This window comes from Prionailurus viverrinus, chromosome A1 (assembly GCF_022837055.1).
Source record: "Prionailurus viverrinus isolate Anna chromosome A1, UM_Priviv_1.0, whole genome shotgun sequence".
NCBI lineage: Eukaryota > Metazoa > Chordata > Mammalia > Carnivora > Felidae > Prionailurus > Prionailurus viverrinus.
The window spans coordinates 4,755,144-4,768,059 of record NC_062561.1 but is presented as its reverse complement, the minus strand read 5'-3'; the positions used below and the strand labels follow the sequence as shown (position 1 = coordinate 4,768,059).

Genomic DNA, 12,916 nt, shown 5'->3' with positions numbered 1-12,916 from the left:
GCTAGCCAGGTGCCCCTAAAATGACACTTCTTAATGTCACTTTATTTCTACATATAATTTGTATCACTCATTATCAAACCTTTTGTGTAAGTTTCCTAGGCATGCCTCTTGGAAAGCTGCATCTGGAAAATTGTCTGCTTTGTATAACTGATTTCTTTCTTTCTATCTATCAGATTAGGAGATTTACGTACTTGTTTTCCAGAACGCTTAGAGTTCAGTGATTTGATTTTAATGTTCAGTGATGGCCTTTGTATTATCCTAAATTAGCTTCTTCCCCTTTTTTGAGGTTTGTTTTTTTTTTTTTTAATTTTTTTTTCCCAATGTTTATTTATTTTTGGGACAGAGAGAGACAGAGCATGAACGGGGGAGGGGCAGAGAGAGAGGGAGACACAGAATCGGAAACAGGCTCCAGGCTCTGAGCCATCAGCCCAGAGCCCGACGCGGGGCTCGAACTCACGGACCGCGAGATCGTGACCTGGCTGAAGTCGGACGCTTAACCGACTGCGCCACCCAGGCGCCCCTCCTTTTTTGAGGTTTTAAGTTGTGTATTTCAGCTTTATTTTCTATGCACCTTTTATTATGAGCCAAAGCTTCTTGGAAATAGGCAGGGTGTGTGTATACGTTTTGAATAAACACTTTTTGATCTGAGTTTAATTTGCTATAAAGTAAAAAACATCGAATGCCCTGAATAAACTTGCAATACTATTAAATGGAATTGGGTGGGTCATATAATACATTTTTTTTTAAATCAGGACAAATACTTTAAGAACAGATCTTGCAGTGGAAGACATTTAGTGTCCAAAACGACACTTTGAACACTACCGCGGCAAGTGACAAAGGGTACTGAAAGAAAACCAATGTGCATGGGAAGCCGAGAGGTTAGATGGAGGAATGCTGAAGTTTAATTTCAGTCTGAATTATCTCCAAGCAATCCATATGAAATATCTTGAAGGAAGGAAAAGAAATCTGCACCCAGGGCTCCGTGATCTGTGCTGGCTCCAGGCCGTGAGTTTCAGGGGGCTGCCCTCCGGATCCGACAGCCCGGAGGATCTTAGCAGATCAGCCACTTAGCAGGTGTGTGGTGCTGGGGACAAACCGATCCTTCTCAGAGCCTCCCTTTGCTAATCTGCAAAATGAGAACATATCATAATACCCACCTCGTCGGGCAGTGCTGACGATTTGGCAAAGGGACTCACGAGAAGAAATTTCTACAGTGCTTCTCCTTGAAATTTGAATTTTACCCTGTAAAAAAAGGCAAAGTGTGACGCTTTCATAATAAATCCTCTGTAGAGCCCTGTATTAGATTCCTTCAAAAAATGTTTGTGTATCCCACAGAGGGCTTCACAGGCACTTAAGGGTACAGGCAGCTGCTGGGATTTTCACAAAGCGAACACACTCACGTACTAGCGCTTAGATTAAGAAACAGCCCCCAGATACCCTCCTCCCGTCCCCTCTTATCAGTGCTCTTCCCTAAGATGGTGTTCCTCCGCTGTCTCTACTTCTGATACCGTAGGTGCGTGTTGATTATTTTGGAGCTTTATACAAATGGAGTTCTCTAGTGTTGACTCTTCTCTGTCTGGCTTCTTTCATTCAGCACAACGTTGGCAAGATTCCTCCATGACCTGCGTGAAGCTGTATCGTTTGTTTACTTTTGTGGCTGTATAGAAGTCTATGACGTGATGCCAGAATTTACTTAGTAATTTTACTGTTGATGGAATTTGGGGCCTCCAGTTTGAGGGCGTTACGGATAAAGCTGCCATGAGCATAGTCTTACAGTAGTGAGGTTTGCAGATACCTCTGTGGGATGTGTACCTGGGGATGCCCTTCCGATTGGAGGCTGTGAACACTGACCAGCTTCAAGGAGTCCCATCAGATGTCCAGAGTGGTGGTGCTGATGTATATCCCCTGCCAGTTCCTCTTCATCCTGATCAACACTTGGCATTGTCCGTCTGTTTCATTTTGGTGCTCCCACTACATGGGCAGCGTAGTAATAGCTCATTCTGGTCTGCCTTTGTAGTTCCCGGGTGACTCATGCTTCCGTTGCCTTGTTAACAATACCTTCTATTTTTGAGATAAGACACTGATATGAGAAATAACGTGGATCGAAACATAGAGCAAAAGCCATTAGAGCTATAAACGACTTGGTAAGTACAAATATAATGAATGCTTTTAACTATTTTTTTAAATGCTTATTTGTTTTTGAGCGAGAGAGCGAGCAGGGGAGGGGCAGAGCGAGGGGGAAAGAGGATCCAAAGCGGGGCTCCCCCTGACAGCAAAGAGCTCTTCCTGGGGCTCAAACTCACCAACCGTGAGATTATGACCTGAACCAAGGCCGGACGCTTAACAGACTGAGCCACCCAGGGGCCTCTGATTTTAAATATTTTTATTTCACAGTTCAGCAGATCAAGTACACTTGAAATAACCAGGGAGAAGTAGGATCTGTGTGCATTCTTAATCTCCTGTCCATGACGAAATTCGCATCCTATAAGTGGAGAACATATAGTTTTTCTTTCCTCTTTGTCCTTTAACACTTACAAAATTCAGTTTGGTACTTGATGATGAAGGGCATTTCAAGTGATTCAAGAAAGTAGAGATTTTAGCATCAATTTCAAGTTATCTAGCAAGTTTAAAACCAGGAGGTCTTAGGGGCGCCTGGTTGGTTCAGTCGGAAGAACATGCAGCTCTCGATCTCAGGGTTGTGAGTTTGAGCCCCACATTGGGTGTAGAGACTACTTAAACTTTAAAAAAAAAAAAAAAAGGAGACCTTATGCCAAGCCTGTGGGGTCCAGGAATTGTTGTATTTAGAGGAAATAGTCTTTAATACCTTTTCTCTAGAGAAGGAATTTTTTAACTTTTATTTTTTTAAAGGTTTATTTGTTTTTGAGAGAGAGAGAGCACAAGCCGGGCAGGGGCAGAGAGAGAGGGGGACAGAAGATCTGAAGCGGGCTCTGTGCTGACAGCAGTGAGCCCGATGCGGGGCTTGAACTCGCGAGCCATGAGATCATGACCTGAGCCGAAGTCAGACGCTCAACTGGCCGAGCCACCCAGGTGCCCCTAGAGAAGGAATTTTTAACATACAGGTTAGAATTCATCTTAAGAAACTGGAAGAAAAAATAACCCAAAAATCCCCAAGGGACCTAGCAAAAGGAAATCAAGATAATAATAATAATAATAATAATAATAATAATAATAAGTTGAGAGTAATGTGTAGACCCGAGGACTATTAAATCTTTGGCTACGTGAATTCAGTATTAGGGGTCACAAATGTCTGAATTCTAACCTGGACCAGATGAGGGGCTAAAAACAAACCTATCACTTCTCTGGTTACTTAATTTCCTTCACTATAATGTAATAATAGCACCAGTGATAATAATAATTCCTAAGGCAGCATAAATGGTCATAGTAGGTATTAAAAATGTCCTATTGTCACAGTGCGATTTAGGCAGTATAGATTTCCTCCACATATCTGGTATGGTGCTAACTTCTGTATACCAAAGACTCAAAACTGATGTCGCAGGGAGAGCCAAAGTCCAAGGAGGACTTTGTGCCACCGTGTTAAATACTCTGAAGAAAGCGCCTGAAGTACCTTTACCGTGGGGCCACCACAGCCCTCTGCAAGCCAAGAAAAGACAAGTCTGATTATTTTCATTTGCGGACGGTTTCAGATTCTTTGAGCCACCTGTATACGTCATAGACTGATATTAACCATGGGTTTGTGAGAAATTGTTATAACGTTACTTGTGTATAGAAGATACTAGAAAACAGGTAGAAAGTTGATCTTAGCAGGTAGGAGATTTCAATCTTCCCTGTACTCCTAGCTCCATGAAATCTGATAACGCTGACCGGTCAGTTTCCCAGAGCCAAATTAACCTGCTCGACTGGTCCTCCCAGGAAACCAAACATCCTTGTTCCAAGAAAAGAATGTTCAAACAAACAAACAAACAAACAAACAACACACATACATAGAACAAAACACACACAGAATAGTTGATGTGCCTTATTTTTCCCAGGATCTGAGGCTGGCTCAGACCATGTACCCTCGCTCAGGGGCCACTGTCCCCAAGTCTGGCGACAGCCAGCCAAGGGGGAAGGGGAGCCGGTGGTGGCGTCCAGCCAGAGCAGCTCCCGGGCCTCAGAAGGGCCCCCGGGCTGGGTCTCAGCCTTGGGCAATAGTCCACACGAGGTGAAATCGTTTTTCGTGCTGTGTCTCTGCCAGAAGACTGGCTGAGACGGTGACGTGTTTTTCTAATGTTACGTGAAACTCGCCTCTGTCCTCCTGCTTCAAAGTTCGGACTCCTCGCGATGTTGACGACCACCGTCTGTAGAGTACCGGGCTGCACAGCGGGGTTCTACGGACCCATGGACGGACACGTGTATTGCCCACATCTGTGTTAGTTTGCACAACACTCAGAAACGAAATCAAAGGGGAAGCCTGAACTGGTGCTGCCGTGATGTCCTGGGAGGTCTACCCACTTCTCAGAAACGTGCCGTTTGCACTGTTGTCCTAAAACATCTAAGTTGTGTTCCTTGAGGGTTTTGTCCGTCACGTTCTTACAGGCATGTGTGCTGTGAGTTAAGCTGTGTTCTAGACCCGGATCTGCCGTTGGTTAGGTGGGAAGCTGTGGGAGGCCTCTTCTCTTCCCTTCCCTTCCCTTCCCTTCCCTTCCCTTCCCTTCCCTTCCCTTCCCTTCCCTTCCCTCCCCTCCCCTCCCCTCCCCTCCCCTCCCCTCCCCTCCCCTCCCCTCCCCTCCCCTCCCCTCCCCTCCCCTCCCCTCCTCTGGGTGCCCTGAACATATGTGGAAGGGATAGAGTATGTGACCTCTAAGTGAGCCCTCCCGGTGCTAACTTCCTTAGATTCTCGGAGACCTCAGCTCGCCGTCCTGTCTCTCCACACAGCACGTGCCTTGTTGCAGGGTCCTTGTGATCTGCCATGAGGGTGTGAACGGCAGCAAGTGATTTCCAATCCCTGTGGACGGATTGTGCCTGTGGTCATCTGAGTCGCCCGTCTTTGTCTTGACATTTTAGGTGAACGACATTACGCCTGGGGCTGGAGGTAGAGCTTCCTCAGAAGCCTGATATTTTCTGTCCTCCTGTTCCTGCCCCGTCCCCTACCCCCGCCCTAGCTCTGTCCAGTGGCCTCGCTGACACCTGTCACGACCCCCCTCCCCCACCCCATGGACCACACAAGACACCCCGTACGGACTCCCTCAGGGTTTCCAGGCCTGTCACATTCCAGCCATACCCTGGCGACCTTCCTGTGCGGGTTCCCTCCAGCTCCGTCAGGTGCAACTGACCGCGTGGTGCCTCAGGCTCGCAGGCCCCTCCCCTTCTGCCCAGGGGCTCTTGGAGGATGCCGGGCATGGGATTCTGGGGGAGGCATCGGGGGCACACACGTGTGCAACATGGAAGGTGGGGGGAGGTTAGTCCCAGTGGGATGGTCGGTAGAGGGAAGCGGATGAATAAATGCTGTGTGTCCATTGGTTGGGTCCAGTGGAGCCCAAGGGAGAGAATGGTCCCTTTTGGAGGTGCTTCTGGGACAAGGGAAGCGAGGAAGAGACTCCACAGAGGGAACATTCTGAGGTGAATCCTAGGAGAAGCGGGCCGTCTCGGCTTGGGTCGTGATCTTGAGGTTCGTGAGTTCGAGCCCCACATAGGGCTCTCTGCTGTCCACATGGAACCTGCTTCCGATCCTCTGTCCTCCCCCTCTCTCTGCCCCTCCCCTACTTGTGCTCTTTCTCTCTGTCTCTCTCAAAATAAATAAACTTAAAACAATAAGAATAATAAAAAAGATCATGGGGGAAAGAGCCTGTCCATAGTTGGGTAGGCTAGGACCAGAAGGAAGGGCACGGAGGGAGTGCTGCAGTGGACAGACAAGGCAGCAGAGGCACGGGGCCCCAGGAGTTCCCTTGGCCTGTGCACAGGCGCCCTCGCTGCCCCTCACCCCCCAGTTAGTCCACCCCTGCAGCAGTCACCTGGATGGGTCACTTCCCCTCCCACCCCTGCAGCGGCCGCCCGTGTGGGTCTTCTGCCCTGTCCAGATCGCCTGTCTCCAGCTTTTTCATGCCATCCCTGCTCACCATCAGTTGTGTCGTTTCTCGTGGAGGAACGAAAACCTTCCTCGTTGCTGGGGAGTAAGTATGGCTTGGCGTTTTCACAGGAGTCTCTCATTCTGGGCCCTCAGGGCCCCTCGGGTCTCTGTTCCTCATGCAATTACACATGGAAGAACGGGAGGGGAAAGCCTGGCTGTCAAGGATCTGGGGGTCTCAGTGGCATAGTTTGATCTTAAAGTGTTTGTTTCTTGATCGTCATGAAGAATTGATCTTAAATTTAAATTCAGAACATACCAGGTTCATTCGGGTTTGTCTACATTCGGACATACAGACTTGATATATAATATACATAACACACACACACACACACACACACACACACAGTTGTCTTGGGTCTTGGTTTTGTTGTTACTTTTATTAAAAAAAATTTTTTTAACGTTTATTTTTGAGAAAGAGAGGAAGAAAAAAGTGGGGGAGGGACAGAGAGAGAGGGAGAAGGAAAATCCCAAGCAGGCTCCGCATTGTCAGCGCAAAGCCCAACACGGGGCTCGAACCCACGAACCGTGAGATCATGACCTGAGCCGGAGTCAGACGCTCAACCGACTGAGCCACCCAGGCGCCCCTACTTTTGTTTTTAATCTGTTAGAGGAGAAATAAATAAATGTTCCAGGCAGATTACTTGGAGCCTCCAACCACAGACAGCATCTCTGCCCGACTCTCCAGATGAAGACCGGTTTCTGTGTCCGCTGGCCTGATGACAAGGGGAGACGGGAAGTGTAAAAGGATTTTGCTCTGAGGAGCTCCTTGGACACAGTAGCGTGTGATGGAATTTCTCCATAAAAGACACATTTTATACGAAGACTATAAACCTTCAGGGTCCTGGCCTTGGAGCCCACAGCCTTCCTTGGGGAGGGCCGGCCAGTGTCTGTTCCCTAAGCTTTGCCCTCCTTCCGCCATAGGTTCCTGTATTGCTCACCGCCCTGCCCAGCCTGTCATTGATGACACGTGTCTCCTGTTTTCCATGGAAAATCGTTCCCCTGAGCTTCCTGCAGGGATATTTTGGGACTAAGAACCTTGACTTCGTTTTTTTCTTTTTTCCCCTGTACCTTGCGTAACAGCTCTGATTCCTAACTCTCGAATTTTCTCTCTCCCCTGCTGTTTGTTAGTCTATGAAAAGAAGTCTCCTTTGGCATCCCGTTTTAGGTTTATAGGACCTATCTGTACCTACTGCGCAGTTATTTACCTCTGTGGTTTTTAAAAATTTTAGATATAAAGTATCCAGTGTTCAAGAAGCAAGGGTATTTTGTTTGCTCGCATTTTATGATCATGAACTGCAGAAAATGGCTTGTGTGAGTTAAGTTTGCGTAGAGTTTCAGAACCAGAGTGCTGCCTGATGTACTTCCTCTGAGCTTGCTTTGACCTGGTTTTCATTTAGACTGGGATGTGAATTTTAACTTCTTTTTCCCTTTCATAAAGCAGTGCCGTGATTGATAAAGGATGAATGATAGCATTTGGAAAATCACCGCATTTAGATGCAGATACCTAGTGAACCATAAACCACTGAAACTCCTCTTGCCCACTCACCGTTGCGTGGGTGATTTGCCCCGAGTTCCTTCCTGCATATTAATATTCAGGTAGCAATGACCTGTGGGAAATAAGTACTAACACCACCGATCAGAGGTGTGAAATGGGTGAGCCGTTCTAACCCCAGGCTTCAACTTTCTTACCTGGAAATTAGGAGGGTGAACTAGCTTGCAACCTGAGCACCCTTCTAGACCTGTCTGGAGTGGGGGTGGCGAGTTCAGGATGGCACTTCTGTCTACGGCCACTAGATGTCGATGTTTCTGAGAGACCTGGGGTGTCCCTCGGAGCTCCTGAATCCTGATGGGAGCGCCGCGATGCTTTGGTTTCATGTTTGTAAGATTTAGGGGCTGGTGACTCAGCCACTGACACTCAGATGAGGATTTTAAGAGACACCAGAACAGTCCCCGAGTTTCCCCGATGTCTGTTTGAATCCTGACTGGAAACTGAAACACTGCCAGGAATGGATTACTGTGTGTGCCATGGAATAGGAATTTACAAGGATTTTCCAAACATAAATGAATCAACAGAGGAAGACTTATTCTGGATTATTTATATGCTCGAGGTGTAGACATCTTTGAAAATGGCAGAGCAGTCACAGGCTTACTCCTCGTGGCCAGCACCTGCCTGAGGCTCCTGCGTAGCTTTGCCTGTGCTGGGTCACTCTGGATAATCGGTGCCCTGTGCTTGTGGGCAACCTTGCAAAGGGGAGGCGGAAGGTGGGTGGACGTGGAGGAGGATGTGAAGACGCCCACAAAGAATAATGACTTCAAGGACAACACAGCAGGTCCCTCCTACGCCATTTCCAGTGTGGGAAAGTCCGTGGTCCCCACCACAGCTGGTCACAGCAGCCCCCGTGGGGTAGACCACTGGTTCATTTAGCCAGGAAAGGAGGGAAATCATTCAGGGGAGTTTCAAGAGAACTTCAAATCCCTTTGCAGTCATCTTGGATAGGCCAGTGTCCAGTTTGGCAAAATGAGCTCCGTTTGAGTACGTTTTTAAGGAGGGGGCGTTCTAAGAAGTAACCACCAAGTGGAAGTGTCGATGGTATGGCATTAGGAAGATCAGCACACCCAGACGTCATGTTCCAATTTAGTGTTGGGGGAAACTGCATGATAATGTGAGGATCTGAGTACTGATAAATCACCCAATAATGGCATCAACTTCTGGCGGGAATATGTTCTCGGGCATTTATTTTTTTATTTTATTTATTTTTTAAATGTGTTTTGAGAGAGACAGTGAGAGAGAGCAGGGGAGGGCAAAGAGGAGGGGGGAGAGAGAATCCCAAGCAGGCTCCACACTGTGAGTGCAGAGCCCAACATGGGCCTTGAACTCACAAACCGTGAGATCCCGACCTGAGCCGAAATCAAGAGTCAGACACCTATCCAACGGAGCCACCCAGGCACTCCTGTTCTCTGGCATTTAAAAAAAAAAAAAAAAGTGGGTTTAGCTAGGTTTCTTTAAGAAGGCGGTTATTATGACTACCATTTTACATTTATTATTCAATCTTTTTTTATGAACAACATAACACCAGTTGCTGTAATTCAAAATCTATATGGCGAGAAAGCGAATATTGTGCCCTGTCTTACTTTACATAGTCTTTGAGGTTCAGATCAGCGACCCCACAGTGTCTAGCAGTCTGAAAGGGTATCAGACTGTGGCTTACGTGTATATAGTATGAAGCATATGTATTCGTGATAATTCTGTACATTTGTATGATACTCAATTTCGGTTTCGTGGTTCTTAAACTCGCCCCCCCCCCCCAGCCCTCTCCTCCTCCTTCAGGGTTACACGTGTTGTGATGTAGCCTTCCCTTCACTGTTGGTACAACATCGTCTTCAAGACCACAGACTCAGTCCGAGGGCCTGGGTTCAAAACCTGGCTCTGACCTTTTCTATTATCGTAGGCAATTTGGAGAGAAAGCAAGAACCAGCAGGGGAGGGTTAGAGAGAGGGGGTACACAGAGGGTCCAAAGCAGACTCGGTGCTGACGGCAGACAGCCCGACGCGGGACTCAAACTCAAAACCGTGACCTGCACCAAAGTCAGACGCTTAACTGACTGAGCTCCCAGGCGCCCCCGTTGGGCAGATTCCTTAACTTCTGCATGCCTCGGTATATCAAGGGCATTTATAGTACCCACCTCGATGGGTTGTTGTGGGGAATAAATGAACTAATGCATACACGGGTTCTAATTGCACCTTCGGCAATCACCGTTTGTCCATCTAAAGTGTCTTTATGGCGTGATGTCTCAGGCGCCGTGCTGAGCAGCGGGGAGCCAGTGGTAGTGGTAGGAAGGATGCCTGAGAACAAGGGCCCCCACACCTGTCCTCAGGTGCCACTAACCCTTACTAGCCAGGCGGCTCTGGCTAAGTCACTCAACCTCGTGGGGCCTCAGATTTCTCTTTGGTCAAGTAAGAAAGTCAGCCGTCTCAAAATTACTTTCCAACTCTACATATTCTTGGATGTTCTAACACTGAGCCAAGTAGGCTTGTGTGGAAATTCATTTTAGTTGGCGGAGGAGGTTCGTCTGTCCGCACCTACGGATCCAGAACACGGCGACTGCGAGGTGTGAGAGGAATGACCTTGGCAGCATCATATCTTATTATGGAAAGTGGGGTTGTTTTGATGCTTGGAATGAAGAGAGATACAAAGATATCACACATTAACATCTGTGGTTTGGACAATTTAGGGAGCATATTAACAACAGGTTGCACTGGTGTGAGGAACCAGCAGTGGTTGCCAAAGAGAAGCGCCCTCGGACACCTTAGCGAGTCTTTGCAGGGGATGATGGGATAAGGAGAGCGCCTCAACCTTTCATGGATGCTGAAGCAGCCGAATAGAGGAAATCAGTCACTTTTTAACCAAACGAGTAAACCGAGCAAGTGAAACCTAGGAGTGATGAAGGACTAGGGGCGCCTGGGGGGCTCAGTGGGTTGAGCGTCCGACTTCGGCTCAGGTCATGACCTCGTGGGTTCGAGCCCCGCGTCGGGCTCTGTGCCTGGAGCCTGCTTCCGATTCCGTGTCTAGGATCCATGGAGAGATGCTTTGGGAGTTCCGGAGCGGGGCAGGCAGGCAAAGCTTAAGCATCTGGTGAACCCGGTAGACTCGTGTTTGGACTTGCAGAGTAGTGGCAGAATAAACATAACCCTAGATCCGTTCTCCGTTCTCCGTACAAGACGCGGGGCGACTGGAACCCTCCTCCGCACTCCCGTGGCACCGCACTCTTCAGCCGAAATGGCACCCTTAACTTGCAGCTCGATGCGGTGTCTCCCTCCAGAATTTCCGCTCCGTGGATGCCGAGGTGCTATCCCAGGGCTCGTTGCTGTGCTCTCGGCGCCCAGCCCAGTGTCCAGCGCACAGGAGGAGAACACGCGTCCGTGTTTGTGTCCCCAGGGAACGGAAAGGCTAGCGTGTGAATTTCGGCAGCCTCGTCTCTGCCCTGTGCCTACCCGGAAGCCCGGTCCCAGGTTCTGGGTGCCCTGGGGGCTTTGCTTCGGGAGAGGAGTGAAGGCGTGAATGAGCAAGCTGCTCTGCGTTTGTGACACGATGTCCAACCCGCTCGGGTCACAGGTCTGTCTGACTGTGCTTCGGGGCAAGGAATGGCCATAATGGGCCACAGACTCTATTTCTTCGTTCTCGCGGTCGACCCCATCCCCACCACCTTCTCCCCAACCTCCACCCCTCGGGGCACTAGAGACGCAGAGTCCCAGAGCTGGACAGTCGCAGCCTTTTGGATTCTCCACGCCACACGTGTCACCGCTTTCTTTTCCCTTCTCCCCGTGCAGTGACCCTAAACCGAGGCTGCAGTTGGGGTGGAAGAGAAGGTTCACAGCCCGCCCCGCATCCCCAGCCTTGGGGGTCCGAGAGGACTGAGAGGAAGTCAGACTGAGGTTTGCTGCCCCAGATCGCCTTCCTCTGTCTTCCTGTGATCCCAGCCCCTGGGGTGACTGCCAAACCCCACCTTGCCGTATCTTCATTCTGTGGGTGCTGTGGCCGAGGGCCGTAGAATGCAGGAAGGAATGTTCAAGGTCAGATTCAAACTTGGCGAGCTGCTACCCACATAGCAATGTGAGTGCCTCCTGTGCCCGATCCCGGACGCACTCCTGTTTCACCACACTCAGTGGCCTCCACACCCCATGCCACATCAGAGGGTTGAATCTTTATATTTGTTTCTCTTTGCATAATCGTGATGCCACATAAGTTGGGTTTTTGCCGGCCACGAAACAAAACCCAGAAAGCTCGCTTTGGATGATATCTTTTCATCTTAAGGGGAAGGCAGGAATCCAAGTGTAGAAAACGGTCTATAGCCCACCACTTGCTATTATCGTTTCAATATCAGATAACGCCAGCAATAGCAAACTCACTGGGCTCCTGGCACCGTTGAAACCTTTTAAATCATAGGAGCCCATTTAACCCTCCCCACAGTGTAATGGGTAGGCAATTCTAACGTCTCCATGTCGCGGTTGAGGGAAACAAGGCACAAGAGAGGGGCGTTGAACTTCCCACCTAGGTGGCTTTTGTTGTATATGGTATGAAAAACCAGTTCACAAGCTGCAGATCTGCCTCCGTGTCATAAGGGCTACGTGTTGTTTAAAGTAATAATTAATGACCTGAGTAGAGACTCTAGAAAAGAAAATTATCGAGTAACTTTCTTGCTTTGAAACCCCAGGCCTGGAAAATGCCTACCCAATTGTGAAACTCAAATAATTTATTTGTTCCTTATTTTCGTTTGATGAAACGAAGCCAGATCAGTGAAAAATAGCTAATTATTCGGGGAAAGGGTCGAATTGTTCCTTCTCTAATGATTTATGTAGAGGCTTTATAGGTGTTTTTGGTTAAGGTATGAGGCAGCAAAGCTTCCTTTTAAACACAGTGCCTAGGATATCTCCAACCCCTTGTACATTATTTTCGAGACCTCCACTAGCGATGCCACTGCAGCTCATAGAGACCCCGGAGCTCTTCAGGACAAGGACTCCGATCTGTTTGCTGTTGTAGCCACACCCCCCAGCACCGCGCTCGCTCGGAACATGGGCGTCAAGAGAAGTCTGTCTTTGATCCGTACAGAAAACCATTCTCTCCACGAACACAGCGGCTGTACACAGCGGCCTTGTCCGCTCGATTGCTGGCCTTCTTGATCACACTTGGATCCTAATAGCTTTTGGCCCTTTCTAAAGGTAGAATTCACCTTCAGAAGATAAGGATTTAGCGCTGCTAAGTGACTTAAACTCATGCTTCACTCTCTGAGGGTTAATTCCCAAAGGAGGAAGAAAGAAACTGTTTCTGAG

General features: G+C 48.6%; 1 protein-coding gene across 1 annotated transcript in view; it reads left to right on the top strand.

The window, feature by feature from the left end:
- SPATA13 (spermatogenesis associated 13) overlaps positions 1-12,916 on the top strand; it is a 350,239-nt gene that overhangs the window by 70,838 nt on the left and 266,485 nt on the right. The window lies entirely within an intron of this gene.